The following is a 9,148-nucleotide window of genomic DNA, read 5'->3' as shown; positions in this document are numbered from 1 at the left end:
GGCCTCTGATACCCAAAAGCTAGGCTGGAAATAAAATCCCATAGACTGGGGTCTATGGAGTAGGTATTTGTTTATTGCAGTGCTGGATGTGAGGGGGATTTGTCTTCTTAACTCACTTACCTTTGTCAAGTGCTGTGATATATTTATACAGTAAGTATTGCTTAATATCACTATGTCACTGTAACATCATCACATACACAGTGGAACTAATTTACATAGTATGATCTCATGGTTATTAGATAGTTCTTTTGCACTTGCGCCTCCCCAATTCGGGGGTCATTGGGGGTTTTTGATGAAGGCTTCCAAAGTCTTCTTTGCATCTGAACGTTTCAACTTTGTCTTTGGAGCATGCGCAGTTATGGTGTTCCTTGGTCTATCTGGTCCTAATCGGCCTAAATTCTTTATTTGTGGCTATTGGCTTTACATTTGCCAATTTCTCATTAGTACTATACCTATCTATCTCTAAAGCTATCCTCATGGTGAGTTTTTTTCTTCTTTTTTGTCTATTCAGCATTAAGCAACTAGTTAACCATATACTAGATGTTACATTGTATAGAAAGCTATTTATATTAGGTTATACAGGCATAAAAATTTATGATTCAGGTTATATAGGTATAAAAACTATGATTTAGGTTATATTGATATCAGGTTATATTGATATCTTATAACTCAAGCTATATAACCACCTTGTAACTTTGACCTAAGTTATATAGGCATCACCTCTCCCTTCATTCGAATAAAGTTACAGGACTACTCTGTCTCCTTTTTGGACATAAACCTCTGGTGTTTGTGGATTAATTTTCCTGACACTGGTTTGGGCTGGGATAGAGTTCATTTTCTTCTCAGTAGCTGGTACAGTGCTGCGTTTTGGATTCAGTATGGGAATAATGTTCATAACACACGGATGTTTTGGTGGTTGCTGAACAGTGCTGTCTTGGGGATGGCTTTTATCCCATACACATTTTATTTTTTTGTTTTGTGTCCAGAATGGTCATTGCCCGCCCCCTGCCTCCCAGCTCCGGGAGTATCGCGATGGGTGAGAGGCAGCCCGGGATCCTGCGAGGGTTGGGGGCCAGGGTCTGCTGCTTCCTTCCGGTGGCGATGGTGGACTTCGGGCAGCCACGCGGCGTGTGCGTCTGACTGGAGATACTGTTGCCTTGTGGTTTTTGTCTCTTTTATTAACCCGACACCCCGTGCCCGCCCGGATACCCCGTGGCTTCCGGCATAGCTCGTGAGTCTTTGCTACACTTTGCCACTCCGGCTGTGCTCGCCTTTGCTGTTCCAGCCTGCTGCTCAGAGATTTCCTGCTGCAGTCCATTCAGCTTCCCGAGTGGCACTTAGACTGGCTGCTTCCCGTGATTTTGTAAAGGAAGGCCCTTCTCTCTCTCTCTCTCTCTTTCCCGCTTACTTGTCTGGTAAAATGGGTCCTTCTATTGCTATGTAGTGTTAGAGGAATACTAAACCCAGGAATTAGTTCTCTCAACAACCTTTTTCAACAGTTGTTGCATCAGCTTGTTTACAAGGATAGGCCTCTTCCCATCCCTGAGAACATCTCTAGAATGACAAAGACTACTCAAAATTATAGCATTTAGGCATCTGAATAAAGTCAATTTGCAAATTTACAAATGATCCTCGTGGTTTAGGAGGTGTGCAGCTACAGTTTTCTTCCCTTTCTGTCTTATACTATTTTGTTGAAAAGGTGTCCAACAATATAAAGATTTAAGAATTCGAACAATAATAAACTTTAATCCTTTGCATTTCAATGACAAAATGAAAGCCTCTTCCTGGTCATTTAAGCTATAGAAGTTTTTAAATAAATAAAAATGTGTATGAATTTTAAAAATGCTAAATTTATGTGGAAAATTAAAAAAGGGAAATGACATATTAAAGTGCTTTCAGTATTAGCTGCATCTTTAGATATAACAACATTTTAATGATGTAGCCATTAGCTCAGTGACTTCACTAAAACATTCCATTGCTAGAGAAGGTTTTGGATCAATAGGAAAGTCTCCCTATCTTTACTGTCTTCTCAAGAATATGTGCTAGGGAGAAATCCCTGGGAACATTGTAGGAGTTGAGCAACCCCACCTCCCCAGCAGCTATAGTGGGTTTGAGAAGTGTCTCTGTTGGTTGACTGCACCTTCTTCATCCTTAAATATCTAATCTCAATCAGTGGTGATTGAGTAGTTAATTTAGAGCATATTCACAGAATCACAGAATATTCTGAGTTGGAAAGGACCCAAAAGGATCATCGAGTCCAACTCTTAGGTGAATGGCCCATACAGGGATTGAACCTGCGACCTTGGCGCTATTTGTGTCATGCTCTAACCAAACTAAAATATTTAAAGGAAATGTCTTGTTTTTTAAGCAAATAAGCTTGAAATCTGGCCCTCCAGTGGAGGGGAGGGTCTGAATATTCTCAGCTTCTTCCCCCGGGGTGACCACTCCCCTTCACCACTTCCTGCCAAGTTCCAGGGGCAGGGTGGGAATAATGTAGGATAGCACTGAAACTGTAACCTTACCCATACCTTGTGCCCAAGTTGTTGTCATTAAGGGCTTGTTAAGTATCTTTTAAGGATCTCTAGAAAGGTTCTAGCTCCTTAGGGGGGAAAAAAGTAAAAAAATCATATTTCTTCTTGGATCAGGAACTTATCTGAGCATCCTTGAACAAACATATAGGATGTCTTGTGCCACTTACAATCATAGTGGCTGATCCTAAATTGTCCTGTCCAGACACCCCTTGCTTACAAGCAGGATGGTATGCACATGTGTAATGACAGTAGCCATGAGAGATTTACACTGCCACTAGGTACATTAAGTGATATTTGTTCCCCAACAATTCACCAAATTCTTCTGCAATACTCAATTCCACTACTTGGCTTCATCGAGATTAAATTTCTGTAAGTTGAGGCTATTCCTTTGGAACTGTGCATTTGACTTTTCTAACTGATTCTTCACAAATTTCAAAGTTCAAATTCTAGAGAGCTCAGCCTTAGTCTGATTCTCTCAGATTTCCTCCTGCTTTATAGAAAATATTGTTGATTTGATAGGTGAAAGTGATTTCTTACAGGGAGTCTTGTACATACTCTGGTAAGCATCTCCTTTCATACCCAAACTACAAATTCTAGTCACTAGGCCTTGCAGTTTGAGCTATTTATATCTTCTAATGCTCCTTTCTCCCCCCCCCCCCAATCCAATTGTTCCAATTAACCAAAGAATTTACTAGCACAGGTCCTGTTTTGGTGCCTGCATAACACTCTAGAAGGTTGGTTACAAATTTATCTCTGTAACCACATTAACCCTAACCCTAGCCCTAACCCTAACCCTAACTCCTCCATCACATAAGGATTACACATGTAATCTTGGGAATGCTCATAATTTGACCATATCCTTCTGACTACAAAACTATTAAAGGATGTTAGGAATGGCTACCTTGTCTAACAGCTGCTGCCCAGAACTCCTCTCCAGCCACTGGAGCCCAGTTCTGTGTGTCCCAGGGACTCCAGGGTCTCTTCCCAGGCTGAGGGACATGGCTGCCACTTTCCCATTTGCAGGTTCAACTGGTAACAAAGCTGAGCTTGTATCCCAGAGATCCCCCACCCTCATACAGGACACAGAGGACATACACAGGACACTGACATGGCCAGTTACACAGACTGCCACAGATAAGGCACTGCCTTCAACAGCACCTACATATAGGATTTGCATAAAACATAGGTAAGTCCTCTTCCTCCTCTTTGACTGGTAGAAATTGAAGGTCAGTAGTGAAGGCACACACACAACACTGTCTAGATTGACAAGCACATGAACATTAGTGGATCCCATGAGTACTGGCACCAACCTTTCTGTATGCCTGGCTATATTCCAGGCTCTCTTACCTGTTTCATGGGCCTTTTATTCGCCATCTGGTCACCAAACATGCACATATTCATCCTACAGTCATTCCACATTTAAGTCATACTCCAACAGACATTTGTAGGATTTTACCTTTTCCGGCAAAAGCCACATTCTGTTTTGGTAGCTGCCAGGGTTTTTTCACTTTTTGTTTGCTTGTTTGTTTTTGGTTTTTGTTTGTTTTGGTTTGGTTTTAGCTGTTCAATTTTTTTTTCTTCCTGAGAGTCTCCTAACCCTCTGGAAAGGGACTCTGTCTCTCCTTCTGGAGGCCTCTTCATACCAATTAAAAAATACATGCCACAATAAGTGGACTATTTTATCTAAGTTAAGGTACCTTCTAGAGTGAATTGTTTTGAGGCATCTTTTTTTTTTGTCCCCAAATCCCAATTATCTAAGTACCTGCAGGCTTTAGGAGAGAACTGCATTTACATATAGTACTCTGGAGTTCTCTTTGAGGGCAGTGAAACTTCCTTTGATTGTCCGATTTCCGTTTTTACTTATTCAGAGGAAACAAAGTAAAGTCAGAGGGACTTATGTGGCTTGGATCCTCAGTGAGGGAGTGCAAATCTAGGCCTTTCCATGGCAAAGAGGAATAAGATAAAAGGTTTGGGCAGTTTGGAGAAGACAGAGCTTTGACTTAATCCCCTCACAGCAATCAACCATGTTTTTCTTCTCCAATGTGACTAACCATAACCAGACTGGAGGGACCCTCCTGGTCACTGTGTCTAGCCTGAGCCCACCATACTGGTTGAGGTTGGGGTCATCAACAGTGAAACCAAAGGAGGCTCATGCTAGAACTAGAGACAAAAGAGGGTTAATGGGGTCACTTACACCAAGAGCTCACACCATTCTTCTTTAACAGCTAGGGCTAATCACTCTGCAGAGGGTAGTCTGGGTGGCTAATGGATATCAGAAGAGACAATGCCTCTAAGTAGTGGCAAAAATCAATGCCAGGCTCTCAAGAATCACCATTCACACAGGTGCATTCATTCATACCATATTAATACCAGAAACCAACCCAGACTTTTCCTGACTTACTTCTCCTAAATTTTACCAGAAAGAGCATTACAGATTTCTTCTCTCTTTAAGACAGCAATTTAGGTCTGAACTGACATTTACCAAAAGTTTGGATTCAGCAGTCTCAGCATGCCACAGAAGCCTACAGATGACCATTGCCCAAAGTCCCAGTAATGATTTCAAAAGGTCCTGTACTTTCTGAGTGGCACCAAGGAGTTTTGGCAGGGAGCAGTCTGTGATTCTCCCAGGTGAAGCATGATATGTGAATCTGACTTATGGCTTCAAATTTGTCATGGAAAAAATGGAATACAATTTACATCAGATCAGAACAGAAGCTATTGGAGAGAGCACAGAGCAACAGACAAACAATCTGCTGATGTGAACTCTGTCTACGTAAAGTGGATACAAGCTTTTATGCACTTAAAGATGCTGTGCCAAAGACAACGTAATGTGAGTTATTAATATCTGTCACATACATAAGACCACAGAACTCCTCAAGGCTGGTTTAGAATCTGCTTTCTTTAGCACAGAGACTGATCATGAAAGTTACACAGTGATTATTGTTTCAGGAGACAGGGTGAGAGTTCAGTCAAGAGGCCCATGAGACAGGATGAGAATTGACTCAAGAGACCCACCCAGGCCTTAGCATTTCTACTTCCACAATAGAAATGAGTAATTGTAAAATTCAGAAAAAAGGATGATCGCTTAAAAAATTGAGAAGAGACATACCTTCTTTGAGAATGATGTAAAAAATATTTTGAGAGAAAAATCTATATATTTGGAATTATTTGAAGTAGAATTTCCTATTCTTATTTTAATTTCTATTAGTCCTATTAAGCCCCGATGGATCTAAGTGGAAAGATATCTGTGCAAATTAACTACATAGAAGAAAATATTACAACTTTAAACTGATTTGATAATTTCCTTGTAACACTGGCAGCTACAACCCTCCTACCTATATAACAGCTGATTATACATTCATAAGCTGAAGATGTTTCTAAAACATTCTAAAAATATGTAGAGGCAGGGAAAGAACTTGTGCCATTTAATTTTATTTGTGCCAAGGCCTGAAACAGGTTTGATTTTTTCCTTCAAAGATAGGCACATGAAGTTCCTTCCTTTGAGAACACAAATTGACAGCCCAGTCAACTGAGACAAAGACCCAAATTTAAGGCTCATACCACAGCTTATCCTGTTCTTCTTTCCAAACAAGTAAGCATGCAAATGTTGCTTGACAGAACAGATAAGAGTACAGTATCAAGAAGAAACAGCCTTCAAGTCACAGAATGGTTGAGGTTGGAAGAGACCTGTTGAGATCATCTAACTTCCCTGCTCAAGCAGGGCCACCTAGAGCTGGCTGACCAGGACCATGATCTCTCCAAGGCAACCACTCTGGCCAACTTGTTTGAGCGCTCAGTCACCTTCATAGTAATAAAGTGATTTCTGATGTCAATACTTAACCATCATGGGTAGGATGGTTCTGAAAAATTACTGTGGACTTACAGTCACAGTGTTCTGGCAACAGATTTTATGAGATAAAAATTATTTGGTAGCCAACCTTTAGAAATTAATTTAAGATTATTCTGTCGTGTTTTTAGCAGCAATTTTCCTGAGAACCCTTTCAACCTTAGATACGATGACATACATTTTGTAGTCTGTTGTAGTGCACTAAATAGTTTATTTAGTTGTTGTTTTGCACTGGAGTTTGGTATTTTGCACTGAATAGTATGTCTGTATCACATGGTTTGTCCCATGCTCCCTTCTCCCCTAAGCCCCAGTGGTGGTGGTTTCTGCCTGGTCTACTCCTCCCCTCGCCCCTCTCCTCAGTTGTATCCCATTGGCTGTGGTCTCTCTCCTCTGCCCCCCTTCCCCTGGTTTTAAAATCTCCTGCCATTAGGCATTCCCGCTCTTTCCCTCTGGGATGCCTACTTCTTTCCCTGACGGCTCCTATCCACAAATAAATTTGGACTCTGGTCCTGAGAGGAAAGAGCGCCTCCTGTCTTTTACTTTTGTCCTTGTGAGACTGAGGGGCCAGGGGTCCAGAGCTAGATGGATAGGACCCTCGAAAGGCCCCAGGGATCAGTCTTACAGTAGTCCTCTATGTGGATACTGAACAAATGCCTGTTAAACTGGCGCAGCCTGATTTTGAGAATGGCTGCTATGTGAGAGAATACATACAGCTCATTCAGATAGTCAGCAGCCATTTGGAAGACCATTTCCTGCTGGTTGACATAAGGATCATTGACTTCAATTCCCTGCTCCTCACAGGAATACCTAAAACTAAACCATCTAACTAAGAGCATCCAGAAGCTCCTTGAACTCTGACAGGCTTGGTGCCATGATCACTTCCAGTGACAGACCACCCTCTCAGTGAAGAACCTTTTCCTAATGTCCAATCTGAACTTCCCCTGATGCAGCTTCATACCATTTCCACCACAGAATCATAGAATCGTTAAGGTTGGAAAAGACCTCTAAGATCATCGAGTCCAACTGTCAACTGAGCACCACCATCATGTTCACCATTAAACCATGTCCTCAGGTGCCATATCCACATGTTTTTGAACACTTCCAGGGATGGTGACTTCACTTTCCTGAGCAGCCTGTTCCAATCCTTTACAATCCTTTCTGAGACAAAAAAATTCCTAATATTGAATCTAAACCTTCCCTGACACAACTTGAGGCCATTTCCTCTCATCCTCTTACTTGTTACCTGGGAGAAGAGACTGACCCCCATCTCATTACAACTTCCTTTCAGGGAGTGGTAGAGAGCAATAAGGTCTCCCCTCAGACTCCTTTTCTCCAGGCTAAACAACTCCAGTTCCTTCAGCTGTTCTTCATAAGACTTGTGCTCCAGCCACTTCACCAGTTTTCTTGCTCTTCTCTGGACTCACTCCATCAGCACCTCTCCCTTTGCTGCCCCTCTTGAGGAGGTTGCAGACTGTAATGAAGTCTCCCTTCAGCTTCTCTTCTCTTCTCTTCTCTTCTCTTCTCTTCTCTTCTCTTCTCTTCTCTTCTCTTCTCTTCTCTTCTCTTCTCTTCTCTTCTCGCCAAGTGGCCTCAACTGCTCCTCATAAGTCTTGCCCTTGAGATCTTTCACCATATCAGTCCCCTGCCTCTGGACACACTCTAATAATTTTATGTCCTTCTTATGATTAAGTGCCCAAAACTGCACACAGTACTTGAGGTGGTACTCCACCAGGACAGAGTGGGACAATCACATCCCTCGACCAGCTGGTGATACTGTGCCTGATGCACCCCAGGACTCGATTGGCCCTTTTGGCTTATAGGGCACACTGCTGACTCATATTCAACTTGACATAAAACTGAACCCTCAGATCCCTTTCCATGGTGCTACTCTCCAGCCTCTTGTTTGTACGTATAGCATCCAGACCCCCCCATTTTGTACATATAACCAGGATTACCCCGTTCCAGGTGCAGAATCTGGCACTTGCTCTTATTAAATTCCATAGAGTTGGTGATTGCCCAGCTCTCTAGTCTATCCAGATCTCTCTGTAACGCCTCTCTACCCTCAAGGGAATCCACAGCTCTTCCTAATTTAAGTATCATCATCCAACTTACTTAACGTACATTTGATTCCTGTGCCCAGAAAATTTATAAAAACATCAATGTGCACTGGCCCTAAAATTGAGCCCTGGGGAACCCTACTGGTGGTTGGCCACCAGCCCCGATGTGACCCCATTTACTATAACTCTTTGAACCCAACCTGTCAGCCAGTTGTTCACCCGATGTATTATGGACTTGTCCAGCTGTATGCTGGACATTTTGTCCAGAAGAATACTGTGAGACACAGTATCAAAAGCTTTGCCAAACTAATAAAAAAACCCCACCACATCTACTGGTTTCCCTTGGTCAATTAGATGTGCAACCTTGTCATAAAAGGAAAATAAGTTAGTTAAGCAGGATTTTCCCCTCATGAGCTCATGCTGGCTATGACCAGTATATGTATTACAGCTAAATATTACTCGTTATGTAGATGGTATAATGGGCTGCATACAACAGTAATTTTATAGGTTACAAAATGTGTAAAAGAGCTGCAAGTTTGCATGTATTTGGGTTACAGGGATATATGGAATCATAGTGACCATTAGATGAGGATGCATTGCAGAAAAATAGCTATGGTGCTGTGTAAATTCTCACATTGTGTATTGACTGCAGTATGCAACATCTCTTATATCCCTTAATCAAGCACTAATGCTCAATATCTTGTAGCCCCATG

The sequence above is a fragment of the Zonotrichia leucophrys genome, unplaced genomic scaffold, assembly GCF_028769735.1.
Source record: "Zonotrichia leucophrys gambelii isolate GWCS_2022_RI unplaced genomic scaffold, RI_Zleu_2.0 Scaffold_35_1530144, whole genome shotgun sequence".
Lineage (NCBI taxonomy): Eukaryota > Metazoa > Chordata > Aves > Passeriformes > Passerellidae > Zonotrichia > Zonotrichia leucophrys.
The sequence above is the reverse complement of the archived record's forward strand: the minus strand, read 5'-3'. Positions refer to the sequence as shown.